Genomic DNA, 25,970 nt, shown 5'->3' on the forward strand with positions numbered 1-25,970 from the left:
TGCACATCAGTTTGAAGGAATTTTAGCCCACTCCTCTCTGCAAAACAGCTTCACCTCTGCAAAATTGCAGGGTTTTCTACCATGAACTGCTTGCTTAAAGTCAACATTTCTATAGGATTAAAGAGGACTTTTCACCAAATTTTTCATGTTGACCTGGACACAGGATGTAATCGTGGCTGCAGAGCATAAAAAAAAATTTTTTTTTCAATTTCATCTTTCCGCTGAGTAAATATTAGCAAATATGTGTTTGACACCTAATCAGTTACCTTTTTTAAGTCCAAGTAGGTGTTAGTAGATAGTTTTTAATGGGGGCGTGTACTTCTGCTCCCTGTATGATGCTGACCAATCATAAGCAGGCAGCGCTCAAAGAAAAGATGAACACGCCCCCACCAAAGCTTAGAGCAGATTTCTCAGTGTGTGAGATGTCATAATATAGCTCTGATCTCCAGGGAGGGTCAGTTCAGATAAGTTTAGCTGTGTTACATTACAAACCCTTATATCTGCTCTCCTCCTTTCATAACACCGTCAGCTCTGCTGTACTACCTCTCCACCCACACTGCCTGTGCAGATAAGAGCTCAAAATGTCAGTATCACACATATCTGTATGACTGACGGCCTATGCAAACCTTATTCGTGTGCATTGATAATACTCAGCAACCACCCCCTCCTTTAATGGTAGGCGTGTGAATGGTTGTTTCATCACTGTTTTGTACTTGTGCTTTCTCCACCTTTGTCATGGAGGCCTACATCCTGCAGTGCAATAATACTGTGACCTGGTTTTGGTAAATACAGCTGTCTTTTTTCAGTGCTACTATAATACTGCTCCTATGTACAAGAATATAACTACTATAGTACTGCCCCTATGTACAAGAATATAACTACTATAGTACTGCCCCTATGTACAAGAATATAACTACTATAATACTGCTCCTATGTACAAGAATATAACTACTACTAGATGGTGGCCCGATTCTAATGCATCGGGTATTCTAGAATGTGTATAGTAGTATATAGCACAGCCCACGTAGTATATAGCACACCCCACGCAGTATATAACACAGCCCACGCAGTATATAACACAGCCCACACAGTATATAACACAGCCCATGCAGTATATAACAAAGCCCACGCAGTATATAACACAGCCCACGCAGTATATAACACAGCCCACGTAGTATATAGCACAGCCCACAGTATATAACACAGCCCAAGTAGTAAATAACACAGCCCACGCAGTATATAACACAGCCCACGCAGTATATAACACAGCCCATGCAGTATATAACACAGCCCACGCAGGATATAGCACAGGTCACGTAGTATATAGCACAGCTCATGTAGTAGATAACACAGCCCACGTAGTAGATAACACAGGCCACATAGCATATAGCACAGCCCACGTAGTAGATAACACAGCCCATGTAGTAGATAACACAGCCCACGTAGTAGATAACACAGCCCACGCAGTATATAGCACAGCCCACGCAGTAGATAACACAGCCCACGTAGTAGATAACACAGCCCACGTAGTAGATAACACAGCCCATGTAGTAAATAACACAGCCCACGCAGTATATAGCACAGCCCACGTAGTAGATAACACAGCCCACAAATTATATAGCACAGAGATGTATATAACACTGGAGGGGACTGTGGAGGGGGGCGGTGGCAGCAGCTTTATGGAGACCGTCCCCGTCCGTCCGTCCATGAGAGGAGCAGATGTATGGGCGGTGGTGAGAGCGGCGGAGGCGCCATCTTCGGCAGTGCAGGAGCAGCACACGGTCCGCGCATAACAATAACAGGACATGTGTGTAGATGACGGAGAAGCCAAGGGCCCGGCCGGGAGTGTGGCTCACATGGGGCGCCCTGCGGGATTTCACAGTGCCGGCACATGGGCTGGCTCCGAAGACCTGTTCACGTGCGGGGTGATAGTTCGCCCTTCCTGTAGTGCGGCACGGAGGCCGCTGCTGGCGGAGGACATCGTGGCTGCTCCTGGGAGTGTGCGGAGCCCCGGGCACAAGTCAGATGATGGCGGCTGCTGTGATCTCCCAGTTGTATTCCCGTGTCCCGCATTGTGAGCGCTCGCTGCTTCCTCCCCATTATAATCTCGTGCACCGTGTGCGGGTCATGTGTCAGCAGTGACGCACGCAGGGGGCACTCGGCACTGACTGGAGGGGAGTAGGAAGGGAACAGCAACGGGAGTAGGGAGGGGGCACTGTGCCTGTCGCTGATTGGCCAATCAGCGATCCGGGATTTATGTTACAGACAGACAGACGGAAGTACTCCTTAGACGATTATATAGATAGATAATACTGCCCCTATGTACAAGAATATAACTACTATAATACTGTCCCTATGTACCAGAATATAACTACTATAATACTGCTCCTATGCACAAGAATATAACTACTATAATACTGCCCTTATGTACAAGAATATAACTACTATAACACTGCTCCTATGTACAAAAATATAACTACTATAATACTGCCCCTACGTACAGGAATATAACTACTATAATACTGCCCCTATGTACAAGAATATAACTACTATAACACTGCCCCCTATGTACCAGAATATAACTACTATAATACTGCTCCTATGTACAAGAATATAACTACTATAATGCTGCCCCTATGTACCAGAATATAGCTACTATAATACTGCCCCCTATGTACAAGAATATATCTACTATAATACGGCCCCCTATGTACAAGAATATGTCTGCTATAATACTGCCCATATGTACAAGAATATATCTACTATAATACTGCTCCTATGTACAAGAATATAACTACTATAATACTGCCCCCTATGTACAAGAATATATCTACTATAATACTGCCCCTATGTACAAGAATATATCTACTATAATACTGCCCCTATGTACAGGAATATAGCTACTATAATATTGCTCATATGTACAAGAATATAAAAACTATAAATACAGCTTATCATTTTCAAGAATATAACTACCGTACTTTAATATTACCCACTATCAAATATCAAATAATATAACTATTATAATTATACTACTCCTATATGCAAGAATATACAAGTGCTTCTCACAAAATTAGAATATCATCAAAAAGTTAATTTACAGTTGAGCTCAAAAGTTTACATACCCCAGTAGAATTTTTGCTTTCTTGGCCTTTTTTTTCAGAGAATATGAATGATAACACCAAAACTTTTTCTCCACTCATGGCTAATGGTTGGGTGAAGCCATTTATTGTTAAACTGCTGTGTTTTCTCTTTCTAAATATAAATGACAACCCAAAACATCCAAATGACCCTGATCAAAAGTCCACATACCCTGGTGATTTTAGCCTGATAACGTGCACAGAAGTTGACACAAATGGGTGTGAATGGCTACTAAGGGTACCTTCACACTGGTCGATTCTGCTACGATTACGACGCATTTGCGTCATATTCGACATCGCAGTACGAGCTCGTAGCCAGCGGTCACACTCTACGATGTTAACGCTTTTTCTGACGTAGTTGCGATGTGAACGTCACGCGTCGCAATCGTACGCTACCCTTCACACCGCCATAGTCCTACGACTCCGAGCGTGACGTATTACCAGCATGGGCGTGCTAAAACGTCACGCCCAATCAGGAGACAGGTATGCGGAAGCCCAACCCACGTAGTCGCATTACGAGCTCGTATGACCGCCGTCACATACTACGATTTCGACCGCCACAGCGGGACATTTACGACGAAAGAAAGTTCTGCTCTTTCTTTCACATCGTACGATGCTGGGCTGCGTCGCAAATCGTAACGCCATGTCACACTTTGCAACCTCGGAATGAGGACGGATAAACGTCACAAATCGAACGCTCGTTCAGACTTTGATTGCACAGTGTGAAGGGGCCCTAAAGGTAACATCCTCACCTGTGACCTATTTGCTTGTAATCAGTGTGTGTGCATAAAAGCTGAGTGAGTCTCTGGGATCCAGACAGACTCTTGCATCTTTCATCCAGCCACTGACGTTTCTGGATTGTGAGTCATGGGGAAAGCAAAATAATTGTCAACTGATCCATGGGAAAAGGTAGTTGAATTATATAAAACAGGAAAGGGATACAAAAAGATATCCAAGGAATTGATAATGCCAGTCAGCAGCGTTCAAACTGATTAACAAATGGAAAATCAGGGGCTCTATAAAAACAAATCCACAGTCAGGTAGACTAACAAAAATGTCGTCCACAACTGCCAGGAAAATTGTTCAGTATGCAAAGAAAAACCCACAAATAACATCAGCTGAAATACTGGACTCTCTGAAAACTAGCGGTGTGGCTGTTTCAAGATGCCCAATAAGGAGGCACTTGAAGAAATATGGGCTGCATGGTCGAGTTGCCAGAAGAAAGCCATTACTGCGCCAATGCCACAAAGTATCTCACCTACAATACGCAAAACAGCACAGAGACAAGCCTCAAAACTTCTGGAACAAGGTAATATGGAGTGATGAGACCAAAATTGAACTTTTTGGCCACAACCATAAACGTTACATTTGGAGAAAGGTCAACAAGACCTATGATGAAAGGAAACCATTCTTACTGTAAAATACAGAGGTGGATTGCTAATGTTTTGGGGATGTGTGAGCTAATAAGGCACCGGAAACTTGGTGAAAGTTGAATGAAAGATGAATGCAGCATGTTATCAGCAAATACTGGAGGCATATTTGCACTCATCAACCCGGATGCTGCGCATGGGACGCCCTTGGACGTTCCAACATGACAACGATCCAAAACACAAGGCCTGTCATTGGCTACAGCAGAACAAAGTGAAGGTTCTGGAGTGGCCATCTCAGTCCCCTGACCTCAATATCTTTGAGCCACTCTGGGGAGATCTCAAGAGCATAGTTCATGCTAGATAGCCCAGGAATTTACAGGAACTCGAGGCTTTTTGACAAGAAGAGTGGGCAGCTTTACCATCTGAGAAATTAAGGAACCTCAACCACGTCTACCACAAAAGACTTCATGCTGTCATTGATGTTAGAGGGGGCAATACACATCCACCTCTCGTGTCTCCCCTTTTTTCTCATAGTTTGTAAGCTTGCGAGCAGGGCCCTCATTCCTCTTGGTATCTGTTTTGAACTGTGATTTCTGTTATGCTGTAATGTCTATTGTCTGTACAAGTCCCCTCTATAATGTAAAGCGCTGCGGAATATGTTGGCACTATATAAATAAAATTATTATTATTATTTATTATTATTAATACACGGTATTAAGAAATAGGGTATGTAAACTTTTTATCAGGGTCATTTGGATGTTTTGGGTTGTCATTATGAGTTAAAAAGAGAAAACACAGTAGTTTGACAATAAATGGCTTCACCCAACCACTAACCCTGAGTGGAGATAAAGTTTTGGTGTTATCATTCATATTCTCTGAAAAAAGGCCAAGAAAGCAAAAATTCTTCCGGGGTATGTATACTTTTGAGCACAACTGTATATCAGTTCTTCAATACAAAAAGTGAAACTCTTGTATTATATAGAGTCATTACAAACAGAGTGATCTATTTCACGTGTTTATTTCTGTTAATGTTGATGATTATGGCTTACAACCAATGAAAACCCAAAAGTCATTATCTCAGTAAATTAGAATAATAAACAAAAACAGCTGAAAAAGCTTCCTAAGCGTTTAAAAAGGTCCCTTAGTCTGTTTCAGAAGGCTCCACAATCATGGGGAAGACTGCTGACTTGACAGATGTCCAGAAGGTAGTCAATGACACACTCCACAAGGAGGGTAAGCGGCAAAAGGTCACTGCTAAAGAAGCCGGCTGTTCACAGAGTGCTGTATCTAAGCATATTAATGGAAAGTTGAGTAGCAGGAAAAGGTGTGGTAGAAAAAGGTGCACAAGCAACCGGGATAACCGCAGCCTTGAAAGGATTGTAGAGAAAATGCCATTCAAAAATTTTGGGGAAATTCACAAGGAGGGGACTGCTGCTGGAGTCATTGCTTCAAGAGCCACCACACACAGACGTATCAGGACATAGGCTACAAGTGTCGCATTCCTTGTGTCAGGCCACTCATGTCATGACCAATAGACAACACCAGAAGCGTCTTACCTGGGCCAAGGAGAAAAAGAACTGGACTGTTGCTCAGTGGTCCAAGGTGTTGTTTTCGGATGAAAGTAAATTTTCCATTTCATTTGGAAACCAAGTTCCCAGAGTCTGGAGTAAGAGTCGAGAGGCCACAATCCAAGCTGCTTGAGGTCTAGTGTGAAGTCTCCACATCAGTGATGGTTTGGGGAGCCATGTCATCTGCTGGTGTAGGTCCACTGTGTTTTATCAAGACCAAAGTCAGCGCAGACGTCTACCAGGAAATTTTACAGCCCTTTATGCTTCCCGCTGCCGACAAGCTTTTTGGAGATGGAAATGTCATTCTCCAGCAGGACTTGGCCCCTGTCCACACGGCCAAAAGTACCAATACCTGGTTTATGCTCAACAGTATCGCTGTGCTTGATTGGCAGCAAACTCACCTGACCTTAACCCCATAGAGAATCTATGGGGTATTATCAAGAGGAAGATGAGAGACACCAGACTCAACAAAGCAGACGAGCTGAAGGCTGCTATTAAAGCAACCTGGGCTTCCATAACCCCTCAGCAGTGCCACAGGCTGATCGCCTCCATGCCACGCTGAATTGATACAAAAAGAGCCCCGACCAAGTATTGAGTGCATTTACTGAACATACATTTCAGTAGTCCAACATTTTGGATTTTAAAATAATTTTTCAATTTGGCTTTAGAAAGTATTCTAATTTACTGAGATAACGACTTTTCGGTTCTCATTGGCTGTAAGCCATAATCATCAATATTAACAGAAATAAACACATGAAATAGATCACTCTTGTTTGTAATGATTCTATATAATATATGAAAAACTGAAATATATTAACGTTTTGATGATATTCTAATTTTGTGAGAAGCACTTGTAACTACGGCAATACTGCCCACCTCCCAATTCAGAGTGCTATATCTATTAAGAGTAATACATCTTTTAAAATTTAATCTGAAACTGCATCACATTTGTATAGAAGTCTTAAAAGTTGATAATGAGAACCAAATAAAACAAATAAGACAATATATTTTTTTAAGAAAATAGTATGTGAACCTTTAAGTTTGGCAGATAATTTGAAGGTGAGTCTGGTATTTTCAATCAATGGCATGTCAGTCGAGAGTGTGTGGGCAACCTTTTTTATTTAAAGAACAGATATATATCAAATCCTGATCTTCACAACACATTTGTGGAAGTTTTTTATGGCACAAACAAAGAAGATTTCTGAGAACCTCAGAAAAAGAGTTATTGATGCTCATCAGACTGAAAAAGATTACAAATCTATCTCTAAAATGTTTGAACTCCACCTATCTACAGTCAGTTTATGTAGAAATGGTGGAAATTCAATTTCCTTCCCAGAAGTGGTCGACCAACAAAGATCACGCCAAGAGCAATGCAAGTAAAACAAGTCCGTGGTGTCACAAAGGAACCTAAGGTTACTTCTAAGCAACTAAAGGCCTCTCTTATTAACTAATGTTAAGGTTCATAAGATCACCATCAGGAGAACACTGAACATCAATCATGTGCATGGCAGGACTGCAAGTAAAAAGCCACTGCTTTCCAAAAAAGAACATTGCTGCCTGGCGGCAATTTACTACTAAAGATCACCTCGACAAGTCAGAAAGCTATTATAACAAAATTTTGTAGATGAATGACACCGAAATATATATTTTTGATTTAAATGAGAACTTTTATGATTGGAGAAAGAAAAAACACTACATTACAGAATAAAAACCTCATACCATCAGTGAAACACAGTGGTGGTAGAATCATAATAGATGGGAAAATGCCTCCTGATTTTTTTTTTCAGGAAATTGAGCAGAATCTCTACAGAATGTGGGCCATGCAGCAAGATAATGACCCAAAGCAGATGAGTTGCTATGTAAAAGAATGATTAAAAGAAGAATGAAGTTAAACATTTTTTTGAATGGTCAAGTCAAAGTCCTGACTGTAATCCTATAAAAATGTTGTGAAAGGACCTGAAACAAAAGCAGTTCATGGGAGAAAACAAAACAGCTTAACACAGGCGAAGCTGTTTTGTAAGGAAGAATGAGCTAAAATTTCTCCAAGCTGATGAACAGGACTAACCAACAATTACTGAAAATATCTGGAGGGATTACTCCAGATAAGGAGAACAACGGTTCACATACTTTTGCCATTCACTGAAATGTGATATTGAATCATTTTCCTCAATAAAAAAATGTCGAAGTCTAATTTTTTTGACTAATTTGTTTGATTGGGATCACTTTATCTACTTTTAGTTATGTCGTTTTAGATCAAATTTATGAAGCAATATGAAATATTGTAAAGGGTTGACAAACTTTCAAACTCTGCAGTATGTGCTGCATTAATAAAACAAGCAAAATATCCACAGTTACATATCCCCTGGGCACCTATGCAGTTATGGTTTCATGTTTCAGTTCATCAGATTAGTTGCAGCTCAGTGTAGATGTTGGAAAAAATACTTTGGATACACTAACATCAAGATGTTTATCTCTGCTGAAATCCAAACAGGGAGAACTTTCTGCGGTCTTCATAAGAAATAGCTCTTAAATGTATTATCACCTTCCAATGTCTGTGACCTTATAAGAGAAAAACACAACATTTTGCCACACCAAGAAATAAAATAATGCAAGAAGATACAGTGGGGGACATTATTATTTGATCCCTTGCTGATTTTGTACGTTTGCCCACTGACAAAGACATGAACAGAACAGTCTATAATATTAAGGGTAGGTTAATTTTAACATTGAGAGATAGGATATCAAAAATAAAATCCAGAAAATCACACTGTATAAATTATGTAAATTTATTTGCATTTTGCAGTAAGAAATAAGTATTTGATCCCCTACCAACCATTAAGAGTTCTGGCTCCTACAGACCAGTTAGATGCTCCTAATAAACTTGTTACCTGCATTAAAGTCAGCTGTCTTACATCGTCACTAGTGTTGAGCGATACCGTCCGATACTTGAAAGTATCGGTATCGGATAGTATCGGCCGATACCCGAAAATATTCGTATATCGCCGATACCGATACCCGATACCAATACAAGTCAATGGGACACCAAGTATCGGAAGGTATCCTGATGGTTCCCAGGGTCTGAAGGAGAGGAAACTCTCCTTCAGGCCCTGGGATCCATATTAATGTGTAAAATAAAGAATTAAAATAAAAAATATTGATATACTCACCTCTCCGGAGGCCCCTGCACCTCACCGCTGTTAACCGGCAGCCTTCTTTGCTTAAAATGAGCGCATTTACGGCCTTCCATGATGTCACGGCTTCTGATTGGTCGCGTGCCGCTCATGTGACCGCCACGCGACCAATCACAAGCCGTGACGTCATTCTCAGGTCCTAAATTCCGACCTGAGAATGACGTCACGGCTTGTGATTGGTCGCGTGGCGGTCACATGAGCGGCACGCGACCAATCAGAAGCCGTGACGTCATGGGAGGTGCTGAACGCGCTCATTTTAAGCAAAGCAGGCTGCCGGTTACTACCAGGGCGCGTCAGAGGGTGAGTATATCCCTATTTTTTATTTTAATTCTTTATTTTTTACATGGATATGGATCCCAGGGCCTGACGGAGAGTTTCCTCTCCTTCAGACCCTGGGAACCATACACTGGGAACTTCCGATTCCGATTCCCGATACCACAAAATATCGGATCTCGGTATCGGAATTCCGATACCGCAAGTATCGTCCGATACCCGATACTTGCGGTATCGGAATGCTCAACACTAATCGTCACCTTTACAAAAGACTCCTGTCCACAGACTCAATTAATCAGTCAGACTCTAACCTCTACAACATGGACAAGACCAAAAGATGTCAGGGACAAGATCAAATACCTGCACAGAGCTGGACTGGGCTACAAAACCATAAGTAAGACGCTGGGTGAGGAGATAACTGTTGGTGCAATAGTAAGAAAATGGAAGAAATATAAAATGACTGTCAATCGAGATCGATCTGGAGCACCATGCAAAATCTCACCTCGTGGGGTATCCTTGATCATGAGGAAGGTGAGAGATCAGCCTAAAACTACACAGGGGGAACTTGTTAATGATCTCAAGGCAGCTGTGACCACAGTCACCAAGAAAACCATTGGTAACACATTATGCTGTAAAGGTTTAAATTCCTGCCCACAAGGTCCCCCTGCTCAAGAAGGCACATGTGCAGACCCATCTGAAATTTGCCAATGAACATCTGGATGATTCTGTGAGTGATTGGGAGATGATGCTGTGGTCAGATGAGACAAAAATTGAGTTCTTTGGCATTAACTCAACTCGCCGTGTTTGGAGAAAGAGAAATGCTGCCTATGACCCAAAGAACACCATCCCAACTGTCAAGCATGGAGGTGGAAACATTATGTTTTGGGGTGTTTCTCAGCTAAGGGCACATGACTACTTCAATACATCAACGGGAGAATGGATGGAGCCATATACCATAAAATCCTGAGTGACAACCTCCTTCTCTCCGCCAGGACATTAAAAAATGGGTCATGGCTGGGTCTTCCAGCAAGACAATGACCCAAAACATACAGCCATGGCAACAAAGGAGTGGCTGAAAAAGAAGCACATTAAGGTCATGGAGTGTCCTAGCCAGTCTCCAGACCTTAATCCCATAGAAAACTTATGGAGGCAGATAAAGCTCCAAGTTGCCAAGCGACAGCCTCAAAATCTTAATGATTTAGAGATGAACTGCAAAGAGGAGTGGACCAAAATTCCTCCTGACATGTGCACAAACCTCATCATCAACTACAAAAAACGTCTGACTGCTGTGCTTGCCAACAAGGGTTTTGCCACCAAGTCTTCTTTACCAGAGGGATCAAATACTTATTTCTCACTGCAAAATGCAAATAAATTTATATAATTTATACAATGTGATTTTCTGGATTTTATTTTTGATATTCTATCTCTCAATGCTAAAAGTAACCTACTCTTCAAATTATAGACTGTTCATGTCTTTGTCAGTGGGCAAACTTACAAAATCAGCAAGGGATAATATACTTATTTCCCCCACTGTAGAGCTGAGTAAAAGGATTTGCAGGACCCTTGGTCAGTGGTCATGATGATAATCTGTGGCCACCAGACCACAGGACTGGGAATCTACCCAGCGCCTCTTCCAAATAATAGTCCAGTATGCCTCATGTATGACGTTGCAGCAACTTACTAATCAGAAGAGACATAAGATTTTGCAGGTAGTAGCAATGGTCTACTGACTTGCCTACTGCACTAAGGTGCTGTAAATCGTTTTTGCCAAAAACAACAAGAAGACATAAAGTAGACTGGTAAAAAATCTACATATATTGGTCAATATAGCTCAGCTCTTAGGAAAATTTAAAAAATTGACTGTTCATGCCCTCAATTACTATAACATTTTTGTGCCCAAGAAGTATTGTTGTCACAGGTTTACCGTGACAGAGAGGAGCCACTGCACTGATTAGAAGCAGTTCATCTTGATATTGTGCGCTGTTAGCCACTCCCACACCTATATAAACTGAGTCCTGGCTAGCACTCATTGTCAGATATAGCTTATGCTGCATGGCTGGAGGTTGTTGTTGGTTGTTACTTGAGAAGGCATTTGGTGGATTTATATGTGACTGTTGCTAGGTTTTGAGTATGTGATAATTCCTTTTCTTCTCCTAATTTGGTTCAACCCAATCTTCCACTTCCCGGTGCATTCCTCTGTTGTATGTGTGAGTATATTTGTATGCTTGGTATATTTCGTTATCCCTGTTCATAAAATCTTGTTAGTGTTAGTGTGGTTGGTATATAACTGTACACTAATACTCCCCTCTTCCTTGGGTGGTGGAAGGGTACAGACTGAGGGCGAATTCAGGAGCTAAGACAAGGTACGTGGCCTGGCGTCTTCACCATCAGAAGTAATCCGGGAAACAAGGCGAGCTAGGGTGCCCCTAGTATTAGGGACAGTGAAGTAGCCCCTGGTCCCAGGACACCCGACAACAGAGTCGTGACAATTGGGCTGAGAATCATCTGCGCAATCTTCCCTTCCTCATTATTTAAATATGCCATCATAAGCCTTTTATGAATAAATCCCATCCCTTGACCAGAGCTCCGCTACTAACTCCAGACCAGTCTCTAATCTCTCCCTCATCTCTAAACTCCTGGAACATTTGGTTTACTCTCGGCTGATCCGCTATCTCTCAGATTACGCTCTTCTTGAACTTTTACAATCCAGTTTCCACTCGTTGCCCTCTACAGAAACTGCCATTACTAAAGTCTCTAATTATCTTCTAACAGCTAAATCTAATGGTCCCTGCTCCTTGCTAATTCTACTGGATCTCTCTGCCGCATTTGATACTGCGGATAACCAGTTCCTCCTCACTATGCTCCGCTCTATCGTCCTCAAGGACACCGCTCTCTCCTGGTTCTCCACCTACTTCTCTGCCCACTTCTTTACTGTATCTTTTGCCTGCTCTTATTCCTCTTCTCTTCCCTTTACTATTGGGGTTCCTCAAGAATCAGTCCTAGGCCCACTCATCTTCTTTCTACACAAACCATCATCAGATTTGGTTTCTAGTGTAATCTCTAAGCTGATGATGCCCAAATATACACCTCCTGACATCACCCCCACCTTAATACAAAATAGCAGGGATTATCTGTCTGCTTTTTGCAACATCATGTCCTCCCTCTATCTATCCAAAACTGATCTTCTCGTGTTTTCCCCTCTACTAACCTAACTATACCCGAAACTGCAATATCCTTAGTTGGTTTGACCAGAACTTCCAAGCAGGACACTCCCTGTCTTGGGATTATAGGGTCGTATTTCTTTCCAGCCACTAAAACAATGACTTTACCTTGTGCCAATCATTGCACTGGCTGCCCATCTGCCGCAGAATACAATACAAACGTATCTCTCTCCTCCACAAAGCTCTTTATAGTTTTATTCCCCTACTTGTGCATTCCATTCTGCATCTGATCTAAGACTAACATTCTCCATAATCCAAAACGCCCAAGACTTCTTTCGTGCTGCGCCAGTGTTCTGTAATGCACTACTTCAGACTATCTGACCAATACCAAACACTTTTCTTTAGACAAGCCTATCATCATACTTAGATAGTCTGATAATCGGATCATGCAGCTTTATATGAAAACCCTTATTATACTGATAGCTGGACCATACATGACAAGGAATTATTACCTATTGTGTCACCTCTACTTCCTTATAGATCTTAAGCTAGCGAGAATGACGCTCACTCCTCCGGTAACTGGGGAACTATGTGTTACTCTGTAATGTCTTTATTGTCCGCACTATTCCTACCTTAATTGGAAAGTGCTGTGGAATATGTTGGGCTATAGAAATAAAGTGATGATTGTTGGGCAAGAGGGCAATAATTTGTTGTCTTTTCCCACCCACAGTAATGTTTTATCACATGGCCACATCTTCTAATGGCTGCCTTGAGTTATAATAACTATATACAGTGCCTTGCAAAAGTATTCGGCTCCCTGGAACTTTTCAACCTTTTCCCACACATCATGCTTCAAACATAAAGATACCAAATGTAAATTTTTGGTGCAGAATCGACAACAAGTGGAACACAATTGTGAAGTTGAACGAAATTTATTGGTTATTTTAATTTTTTGTGGAAATTCAAAAACTGAAAAGTGGGGCGTGCAATATTATTCGGCCCCTTTACTTTCTGTGCAAGAAACTCACTCCAGAAGTTCATTGTGGATCTCTGAACGATCCAATATTGTCCTAAATGCCTAATGATGATAAATATAATCCACCTGTGTGTAAACAAGTCTCTGTATAAATGCACCTGCTCTGTGATAGTCTCAGGGTTCCGCTTGAAGCACAGTGAGCATCATGAAGACCAAGGAACACAACAGGCAGGTCGGTGATACTGTTGTGGAGAAGTTTAAAGCCGGATTTGGATACAAAATGATTTCCAAAACTTTAAACATCCCAAGGAGCACTGTGCAAGCGATCATATTGAAATGGAAGGAGTATCATACCACTGCAAAGCTACCAAGACCCAGACATCCCTCTAAACTTTCATCTCAAACAAGGAGAAGACTGATCAGAGATGCAGCCAAGAGGCCCATGATCACTATGGATGAACTGCAGAGATCTACAGCTGAGGTGGGACAGTCTGTCCAAAGGAAAACAAACAGTCGTACACTGCACAAATCTGGCATTTATGGAAGAGTGTCAAGAAGGAAGCCATTTCTCAAAGATATCCATAAAAAGTGTCGTTTAAAGTTTGCAACAAGCCACCTGGGAGACACACCAAACGTGTGGAAGAAGGTGCTCTGGTCAGATGAAACCAAAATCGAACTTTTTGGGAACAATGCCAAACGATATGTTTGGCGTAAAGGCAACACAGCTCATCACCCTGAACACACCATCCCCACTGTCAAACATGGTGGCGTCAGCATCATGGTTTCGGCCTGCTTTTCTTCAGCAGGGACAGGCAAGATGGTTAAAATTGATGGGAAGATGGATGGAGCCAAATACAGGACCATTCTTGAAAAAAACCTGTTGGAGTCAGCAAAGACCTGAGACTGGGACGGAGACTTGTCTTCCAACAAGATAATGATCCCAACCATAAAGCAAAATCTACAATGGAATAGTTCACAAATAAACGTATCCAGGTGTTAGAATGGCCAAGTCAAAGTCCAGACCTCAATCCAATCGATAATCTGTGGAAAGAGCTGAAAACTGCTGTTCACAAACGATCTCCATCAAACCTCACTGAGCTCGAGCTGTTTGCCAATAAGAATGGGCAAGAATTTCAGTCTCTTGATGTACAAAACTGATAGAAACATACCCCAAGCGACTTGCAGCTGTAATCGCAGCACAAGGTGGCGCAACAAAGTATTATCTTAAAGGGGCCGAATAAAATTGCACGCCCCACTTTTCAGTTTTTGATTTTCCACAAAAATTTTAAATAACCAATAAATTTCGTTCACCTTCACACTTGTGTTCCACTTGTTGTTGATTCTTCACCAAAAATTTACATTTGGTATCTTTATGTTTGAAGCACGATATGTGGGAAAAGGTTGAAAAGTTCCAGGGAGCCAAATACTTTCGCAAAGCACTGTACAGTATACAGTAAAGTCTCTCTAGATTTTTAGCATTTATCTCTATGGCGGCAGAGTAGCTCAATGTGAAAAAATAATGTAAGAGGTCATTTTTAGATGGAGAGCTGTGGGCCTCTATAAAACTGTGGGCCAATGGGCACTGGCTAGAGCTATGTCAAAACATATAATAAATGAAGAGGCAGAAAACAAGTTTTAATTCTATTCAATTATTATGTACTGTAATTACTTTTTATGTTTCGTTGGATTAATAATGAATATGAATAGAGGAGCAGAGGACTAAGGGAGAGGAGGGAGATGCAGTTTCTCACTCAGTGAAGAGTGAGGAGCAATAGAGTGAAATTCTTGATTGATTGAGTCCTCATCTGATGTCAAAGCAGAACATTTTTGAACTCTGGTCTTGGCAGAGGTTTGTTTATTTTGAAAGTCTTATTAGAAACTTGAGGTAATAAAGCCTAATATTCGACTATGGGTGCACATTTCCAGACATGAGGTCTATAGTATATTCAACATGTTGAAAGAAGAGTTTGGAAGAGGAAGTTGGTCACCAGCAACAAGATGGATGGGAAGACTGACAGAAATCAGGTGACTGAGAAGCTTGAAGACCCAAAAAACAGGATATTCTGGAAACAACTTGTCATGTGGTCATCTGTAATTAAGAGTATTGTATATTACATAAAACCCGAGACCTGGACATGAGCTTTAGTAGTTTAGGTTAACTGCTGGTTGAACGTATTACCTATGGCATACATATTCCCCCAGGACGTCTATTTAGTGGACCTCCTTAAAATGTACCCCTAACTGCACAGGGATATTCAATTTATTCCTGGGTCTACATTGAATATTGGGCTTGACCTGACCAAATCTGGGAACATTTGCCACTGGTCCCACCAGTATTCTCACTTTTTTAATGATCGGACATCAGTCATTAAATGGGGAGGTCAAAATCCTATTGCCAAAAACCTTATTAGAGAATTCTGGCTCATTAGAAGGTTTCGAAACCCTGTTTTATAATCTTCATCTACTGGACAAACAGCATAGTAGTTGGAGGATCCAATATGTCTGCGCCGTACATGGACAGTCCATAAAAAATGAATGATTAAAAGATAGTTTTGACTCCAAACCCTTACATAGGCAGGTTGTACATTGCAAAGATCCCACCAAACAGCTTGCTGGACAGTTGTAAAAGAGGCAAGGGTAAGATATCAATGGTAACTGAGGTAACACGCCCTATTTCCCACCCCCTGAAGATGGAGCGCTCAAGCATACAAAACCTTATGGAAACATTGCTTTCCCGGCAGTTTCCTGAGGCGTAGGCGGCGAACCAGGACATTTTTCAACTTTTCAGAATGATGAAAACTTCTCCCCTTTTCCAGGAGCCTCCCATACATTTCGGAATAATTGTCAATTATGGAAAGCCATGACTACAGAAAGTGTTCCTCAGGTGTCCTTGGGTTGCGTCTGATATTGCAGCTTAATAGAGCTGAGTTGCAATTTCAAACATAACCTGTCCGTAGCAGTGGCATACTGTACATGTGGAGCAAGCCAATTATTGTGCACCACTAACCTAGCACTAATGCTACGAGTGCCACATTAAAACAACTAATGTCCCCTCAGTGCCTCCTTTGGAAAGTGTTAATGCTACCCGTGTTCCTTCCCCATCCCTACAAAAATCAAAGCTTGTACTGACTTAATCTGAGCAACTGGGTCCTCTTTTCTTCCCTAAACACAGAGTAGGTCAAGAATTGTGCTCCACGAGGAACCTTCCCTGTGTAACTGTGTTCAGCAGAAAACATACTTTTTCCAGTTCTGGACTGCTCCTTTAAAAAGGACACTGTGTATCTCCTCCAATTGGCGCTGTTCCACTGATTCTGGAACAGTTTTTCATTTTCTTCTGTGTCCTTCCATTCCAAAGTTATGTCCCCCGGTAATATTGGTGCAAATTTTCCCTTCAACCAACTGGGCGTATACCACAGAACTTCTCGTTGGGTGTTGGCTTTTTCTCCTGCGATGCTGACCAATCAAAACACAGCAGTGCCCACAGAGACGTTTTGTGGTATACACCCAGTTGGTTGAAGGGAAAATTTGCAACATTATTACTGGGGGATATAACTTTGGAACGGAAGGACATAGAAGAAAAAGAAAAACTGTTCCGGAATCAGTGGAGCAGTGGCAACGGGATGAGGTACTCAGTTTAAATTTTAAAAAAAATTCAGTGAAATGTCCTCTTTAAAGAAACATTTCTAAAAAAATACTAATTGAGTCCTAGTGGTGTTCAATGTAAGAGATTAGTAGTGATTAAGGATGACTGGCACTTTTATTACCCAAAATACGTAACGACACATCAGGAACAATTCTGAAGATCTATAGTTCTTGTTTCATGTCATATTTAAACCTACAAAGCTTCAAGATGCAAATCTATGGATTAAGGATCACTCCGGTCTTCAACTTGGTGAAGCATACCTGCAGTGTCACTCAGGCTTTGTCATCGCTAATCCCTACTCCAATATTCCTATATCCCAATGCATCATGAATACGATAAGGTCAAGAAAGGATCTTTTTCGTCTTAGATGGAGAGACTGTCACGACAGACTGGGACTATTTGCAAGAATGGATGGAAAATAGTTATAAGCCTTCATCTATAATACTCTTATAAGGCAGTGGGATCTTTCAATCTCCTCGGGTTTCAGGGCCAGGGTGCGACTGCTTCTTCTCAGTACCATAAAGCGACTATCATATGGGTTCCACCGATCAACCATAAGTGTTTTCTATGGCTTCCTAACATTAGGTAACCTGCACTTTTAAAAATAAGAACAAAAACCAGATCCCAAAGTTATCACCACAGTTTTTAATATGGTGGTGCTTAAAAGTTTATGATTATGAACCCTTCCGATTTTTTCATAGCTCTGCGTAAATCTGATCTAGGACTTCATCTGATTTTCACAAGTCCTAAAACCAGATACGGTAAATAGAACTAAATCAAAACAGATGAGTCCAAAATATCCAAAATCACATGTTTGGGAGTGGCAAAAGAATGTGAACCATTTGGAGTAGCGGATAATTTGAAGGTAAAATTAGAGTCTGGTGTTTTCAATGACAATCAGGTGTGAGTGGGTGTTTTATTTAAAGTACAAGAATCTATCAAAGTCTGATCTTCACAACGCAAGTTTGTGGAAGTGTATAATGTCATAAAGAAAGGAGCTTTCTGAGGATCTCAGAAGTGGAGTTGTTGACGCTCTTTGATCTGGCAAAGGTTACAAAGCCATCTCTAAAGAGTTTGGATTTTACAAATCCACAGGCAGACAAACTGTGTATAAATGGAGGAAATTTAAGTCCATGATCACCCTCCCCAGGAGTGATCGGCCAATAAAGATCAATTCAAGAGCAAAGCACATAGTAGTCTGAGAGTCCCAAAGGAACCCAAGGTAACCTATAAGCAGCTAAAGGCCTCTCTCACATTAGCTAATGAAAATGTTTATGAGTCCACCATCTGGACAATGAATAACAATGGTGTGCACGGTAGGATTGTAAGGAGAAAGCTACTGCTCTCCAAAAAGAACATTTTTGCCCATCTGTAGTTTGCTAGAGATCACTTGGACAAGCCATAAGGCTATAGGGACCTTTGTTTGTGGATGGATGAGGCCAAAATAAAAATTTCAGGTTTAAATGAGAACAAATGCTGGACATTATCCATCAATATAAGAGCTAAAAAAGCATTTTCAGTCCTAATTGCCTGGTAGAATAATTTGACAGGAAACTTCATATTGCCAAGAGTTCTGATTTTGCAGATAAAGTCGAGAGAATCTGAATTAAAAAAGGGTAGAGTTTTGCTATACCACACCAAAATGTGTCTTTTCTGCACACTTTGCCCCCAGGCATTCCTGGGATCAGGGATAAAACGTCTCGAAGTCTGGAAATGTTGTTAAAAAGAACCTGTCACTTGCTAAAACAATTGAGTTTATTCACATTAGTTGCTTTTGGAGCGCAATATGTGAGATCTCTGTTTGCAGTCCAACTAGTCTTTTCTTCAGTTTTTTTCTGGGGTCTTGCACTTTCCACCCTCACTCCCAGATGTTGCCAAGCTCAGCAGTGTTTAAGACTGCTAGTACATGTGATTGGCAGAGTCTGGAATAGAGGGATGAAATAACTTGTCTCCAGAGGAAACTTTACAGAAACGCCCAGTTGGCCTCCAAGCAGAAATTTCACATGCTAAGCCCCACAAGCTACAAATGTGAATATCTCTGCAATGGAGTGGCACAGTGCATAATGGAAATAAAGTGGCAGAATCAGGGGAGCTCAAGGATCTTTATTACATACTTAAAAAACTCAATGTTTTGGGAACAACAGACAGATCCTCTTTAAGTATGCAGCTCTGGACTATGGATCTTTTTCTTGGCACTCATTTAGTTCATTTCTTTTTATGTTTCCTTCATAACATTTTGCTTTACGAGGGAAACATTCTAGAATAAAAGATAAACAGTCGACTGTCCGTCAGTTTACATACTGTTTTTAATATATTACTACTACTCTGAGATACCATAAAGTCATGTAAAATAGATAGATATGTGATAGATGGATGATAGATAGATAGGTAATGTACACTGCTCAAAAAAATAAAGGGAACACTTAAACAACAGAATATAACTCCAAGTAGATCAAACTTCTGTGAAATCAAACTGTCCACTTAGGAAGAAACACTGTTTGACAATCAATTTCACATGCTGTTGTGCAAATGGTATAGACAACAGATGGAAATTATTGGCAATTATCAAGACACACTCAATAAAGGAGTGGTTCTGGTGGTGGGGACCACAGATGCTTTCACACTCGTGGTAGCATGAGACGGACTCTACAACCCACACAAGTGGCTCAGGTAGTGCAGCTCATCCAGGATGGCACATCAATGTGAGCTGTGGCAAGAAGGTTTGCTGTGTCTGCCAGCGTAGTGTTCAGAGGCTGGAGGCACTACCAGGAGACAGGCCAGTACCCCAGGAGATATGGAGGGGGCCATAGGAGGGCAACAACCCAGCAGCAGGACCACCTCAGCCTTTCTGCGAGGAACAGGAGGAGCACTGCCAGAGCCCTGCAAAATGACCTCCAGCAGGCCACAAATGTGCATGTGTCTGCACAAACAGTTAGAAACCGACTCCGTGAGGATGGTCTCAGTGCCCGACGTCTACAGATAGTGGTTGTGCTCACAGCCCAACACAGTGCAGGATGCTTGGCATTTGCCACAGAACACCAGGATTGGCAAATTCGCCACTGGTGCCCTGTGCTCTTCACAGATGAAAGCATGTTCACACTGAGTACATGTGACAGACGTGACAGAGTCTGGAGACACCGTGGAGAGCGATCTGCTGTCTGCAACATCCTTCAGCATGACCGGTTTGGTAGTGGGTCAGTAATGGTGTGGGGTGGCATTTCTTTGGAGGGCCGCACAACCCTCCATGTGCTCGCCAGAGGTAGCCTGACTGCCATTAGGTACCGAGATGAGATCCTCAGACCCCTTGTGAGACCATATGCTGGTGCGGTTGGCCCTGGGTTCCTCCTAATGCAGGACAATGCCAGACCTCCTGTGGATGGAGTGTGTCAGCAGTTCCTGCAAGATGAAGGCATTGAAGCTATGGACTGGCCCACCCGTTCCCCAGACCTGAATCCAATTGAACACATCTGGGACATCATGTCTCGCTCCATCCACCAATGTAACGTTGTACCACAGACTGTCCAGGATTTGGCAGATGCTTTAGTCCAGGTCTGGGAGGAGATCCCTCTGGAGACCATCCGCCGCCTCATCAGGAGCATGCCCAGGCGTTGTAGGGAGATCATACAGGCACGTGGAGGCCACACACACTACTGAGCATCATTTCCTTGTCTTGAGGCATTTCCACTGAAGTTGGATCAGCCTGTAACTTCATTTTCCACTTTGATTTTGAGCATCATTCCAACTCCAGACCTCCATGGGATATTAGTTGTGATTTAAGTTGATCATTTTTAGATTTTATTGTTCTCAACACATTCCACTATATAATGAATAAAGATTTACAACTGGAATATTTCATTCAGTGATATCTAGGATGTGGGATTTCAGTGTTCCCTTTTTTTTTTTGAGCAGTGTATACATGTATAGATAGATAGATAGATAGATAGATAGATAGATAGATAGATAGATAGATAGATTACTTCTACTCTGAGATATCATAAATTCATGTAAAATAGATGTAAAATAGATAGATATGTGATAGATGGATAATAGATAGATAATAGATAAATAATAGATAGATAATAGATAATAGATAGATAAATAAGCATGAGCTATTGTAGCATAAATGGGAACTGACGTTTGTGTAGAACAAGAGTAACTTGTGATCCCAAGATAAATAAGGATTATGTGGATTTCTCGCAATTAGCCTTGTACTTATTGCCGTATTCCATGTTCCTTAGACAATAGAGACTGCATGCAGCAGGGAAGGAGTTAACGCAGCTCCTCATTGCTAAGGATTTTTATATGAGAACATGCTGTGACTTTTCTGAGCCCTGACCCACAACAAGATGCTTGTGTATCTTCAGAGAAAGGAAGGAATTACCGTATATAATAAGCTTTGCCTCTTCTGTAATCCAGTACACTGGAGATATTGTTACTGGATTCCATTTACTGCCTGCAGCGTTCGCTCTCTACCCAGTGATGACATCAAGCTGCCTATTGTTTTATTTCATCTTATGGTTTCCAATGATGGCAATGTATCGAATGATACTGGGTATAAAAATTAGCCCTGGTACGTACGACTGATTGAACCACTGTAAACTGGCAACGCTACCAATCTGATGTCATGGCATAATATAGGGCAGAAAAATGGCAGAATCGTAGCTGAAGGAGGAGCAGAAGTCACTTTGGGAGCCAAGATCTGCCTTGGGCACACCAGCCCAGCTCATGAGATCTAAGGAAAAGTTTCCCGAGTATAAGGAGACGGACATATTGCCCACTTTCTCCCTTGAAGACATGAGTACTGTTATGATGCGTAATGTGTATTGGGACATGCGTTAGTAGAGATAGTGCTGTATTCCACCCGACAATAGGGAGAGTTAGTGTTAATGTTTGGGACTAGCCCAGAGTACGAAGGTATAAATTGAAGGGACAGAGACAGTTTCCTGTCAGGAAGACAGATTAAGTCCAGCGTGTACAAGAAGTATACCTATGGTCTAAATAGTGAGTAGAGCCACATGACAGGGGTTTCCCCGACGCGAGTGGAGTCAGAGACAGTGGGAAGAGAGAGAAAAGGTAAGAAAGTGACTGAAGGACAGAGTGATGCACCGTTGACGGTCCTTGGACAAGATGCCTAGCAGAACGGCCCCAAGTTTACAAGTTAGAGACGTAACGGTCCAGGATGGAACAGGGAATGTGAGATGAAGAGAGTGCCCAGGCAGGAGTTCCAAGGCGTAAGCAAACAGAGAAGCTAAGTACCAGCTACAGTGGCAAACTAGTTCCACTAAGAGGAAATAAGTATGCAGAACCTTGGTTGAAGTATAGGACTCTCCCTTACTGGACTATAGTACTGAGCTGGGTTGTGGTGAAGACAGAGGAACTTGAGGCAGAAACAAGTAAGCTTAGAAGAAGTAGAGAGGCTATGTGTGAAGATGCTCCGTATTGTAAAGGAAACGTTTGAGACATTATGCACCCGATATCTATTACACAGGTCAACAAAAAAATTTTTTTTTTCTGGTGTCCAAAATATTTTAATGAATTTGGGGTATTTTTGGGGTGCTGATTCTGAATATGCTATCAGTTTTGCCAGATTGGCTCAAGTTTTTGACATTTTTGGTATCTTATTTATAGCACTTGTTGGTAAATGCGACGCATCATCTCATTAATTTCTTTGGATTAGTACTTGAACTGAGCAGTTCTCAATATAGTTTTGTGCTAATTAGTGTTCTAAAAGTTTGTTCATAGCTTGATTTTTGCACTAACTTTATGTTGTTGTCTGTTTTCCAGTGAAAAGCATGAACTCATCAAGAAGAAGTTGTCTTAACGATCCAGACTCATTCTGTTACATTTGTGGTGAATACACACTGCCAAAACATAGAAGAAACATAACAGACTTCGTAAAAAAAGTGTATTTTGCCTATTTTGGGGTTATGCTTGGGGACCAAGACAAGTTTTGGGCACCACACATAGTGTGCAAAGCATGTATCGAATTATTACGAAAATGGAGCAAAGGACAAAGAAAAAGCTTCAAATTTGGTGTTCCAATGGTGTGGAGAGAGCCAAAAAATCATCATGATGACTGTTATTTCTGTGCAGTGCAAGTGCAAGGATTCAATAAGCATAAGAAACGAAAATGGGAGTAACATGGAATCTGCAAGAAGGCCTGTCCCTCATTGTGAAGATGTGCCTGTACCTGTGTTTACCATAAATAACAGTCATCATGATGATTTTTTGGCTCTCTCCACACCATTGGAACACCAAATTTGAAGCTTTTTCTTTGTCCTTTGCTCCATTTTCGTAATAATTCTATACATGCTTTGCACACTATGTGTGGTGCCCAAAACTTGTCTTGGTCCCCAAGCATAACCCCAAAATAGGCAAAATACACTTTTTTTACGAAGTCTGTTATGTTTCTTCTATGTTTTGGCAGTGTGTATTCACCACAAATGTAACAGAATGAGTCTGGATCGTTAAGACAACTTCTTCTTGATGAGTTCATGGTTTTCACTGGAAAACAGACAACAACATAAAGTTAGTGCAAAAATCAAGCTATGAACAAACTTTTAGAACACTAATTAACACAAAACTATATTGAGAACTGCTCAGTTCAAGTACTAATCCAAAGAAATTAATGAGATGATGCGTCGCATTTACCAACAAGTGCTATAAATAAGATACCAAAAATGTCAAAAACGTGAGCCAATCTGGCAAAACTGATGACATATTCAGAATCAGCACCCCAAAAATACCCTAAATTCGATGAAATATCTTTGGCACCAAAAATGCTGTTGACCAGTGTTATACATAGTTCCCACCAAGTTAATGTTTATTTTTGAGTGGTGGTCTACATCATTGAACTTTACACTATTTGGTCCTGGCCAGCTGAAGTCACCGGCATCATGAGGCCTGCAAAAGCGTAGGCCCCTATAGACTAAGCCCACACACCCAGCCAGGACCCCCATTTTTATGTAGCATACCGGGGCGTGGAAGACGAGTACCTTGCCCAAAGCCACCGCTCCGCACCACATTACATGAGTGCAAGTCTTGGCCATGAATTATGGGCAAAATGACCACTGCCATTGGCATAAAAGCCCTACAGGTGCCTATCTTTTATGTGATATTTGATCGATATAAATAATCTTCTGCCGTTTCTTTAATTTGCTTCGAACTGTTATGGCTGCCACTTCTAGACAATTTCTTTAAGGCAGCCTTTCTACCTCAAAAATGTCTAGTTTGATGGGTCTGGTCTCTGAGATAGCTGATGATGCGGTGATTGAAGTAGAGATTAACATTTTGTGGGGCGCCCTCTGGTGTTTAGGAGGCGATAGAACAATGTATTGGTGAGCGCTGCTGTGAAGGTTTGACAATGGTGCGTTGACTGCCAAATCAGATCTCATACTTTGCAATGTCGAAGGGCAACACCCTGAAACACCATTTCTGCAATTTGAGATTCTGATTTGCTATTATCTTAAGTCACGTGGCAAGGCTCGTTAAAGAGTCAATATTGACTTCTGGGATCTCTGCTTCCAATAGGTGGCATTAGAGTCCAAGTTCTCTTCTTCTCTGAAAAGACAATTTGCATATGTGCAAAGGCAGAGAGTTTTTGGCCACCAGGATCCAAAAATATCTGCGAAGCCTACAACAGGATGGACCACAACACAATGTATAAGGATTGAATAGACCAGCAGCCACCTCACATTTCAAAATTCTCCTTTTTTTGTTTTCTCTCGATTTCAGATTCAATTAAAAGGGCTAAGATGCAGTACAACGTAGCCACATGGATATTAATGTCAATGCATACTCCAAAGAAGGGGGTGAAGACCTCCAACATGTAAGGATCTTCCATACACGTGGCTGTGCCTGGTACTGTAACTTGTCCTATTCTAGTTCTAAGGAGCAGAAGTTCTGGAAGTCAAATCACCACCAACCATACATTGATTGACTACATACTATATCGTGAAGATTCTTTAAAATAATATGATGATTGATACTGATCCCAAATTCCCATTAGTAGCCAATCCTTGTGCTAATCTAAAGGTCTTTAGGCTATCTGTTGAGATTTCCGATTTGTCATATATTGTACATCTGATTTAAAGCCAAACGCTGGAAGCCATTGGAATTATTCCACACAGTAGATGGACCACATCCAGCCTGTCCATATAAAGCAGTGCAACATGCCAAAAAGTGACATCTTCATCATGCTCTCATTATTGACATTTCTGCAGAAATTTCCATACTACAATGAGCTTCATTGAAGTGACTCATTAAACCAACAACTGAATTTGTAAATTACGGAATTCCTCAATGGCCTCAATGGAGCTTGTACTCATCGTAGAATTTTACAATTTAGACACAGATGTCTGCCGTACAGTTGTGATCAGTACTTCTAGAATAGTTATGACAGATCCTAGGCAGTGTAATTCTTAAATGGTGGCAACTATTGGCCCACTTCTTGCAGTTTAAAAGGACTTTTCCCAAAGTATATACTGTATTGGGTACTATTGGGTACGCATCCTTAGATTACGCCATCATTATATATTTGATGTGGATCCGACCCCTTGGATATCTCTCGACTGATGACAACCAGTGAAATGCCCCCTATTATTACAAAACACCAGTGACTGACTGTCCGAAATCTCTAACATCAAGTT

General features: G+C 41.4%; 1 protein-coding gene across 2 annotated transcripts in view; it reads right to left on the reverse strand.

Annotated features, from left to right (window-relative positions):
• COL5A3 (collagen type V alpha 3 chain) overlaps positions 1 to 25,970 on the reverse strand; it is a 269,595-nt gene that overhangs the window by 196,869 nt on the left and 46,756 nt on the right. The window lies entirely within an intron of this gene.

The sequence above is a fragment of the Ranitomeya variabilis genome, chromosome 5 (genome assembly GCF_051348905.1).
Source record: "Ranitomeya variabilis isolate aRanVar5 chromosome 5, aRanVar5.hap1, whole genome shotgun sequence".
NCBI lineage: Eukaryota > Metazoa > Chordata > Amphibia > Anura > Dendrobatidae > Ranitomeya > Ranitomeya variabilis.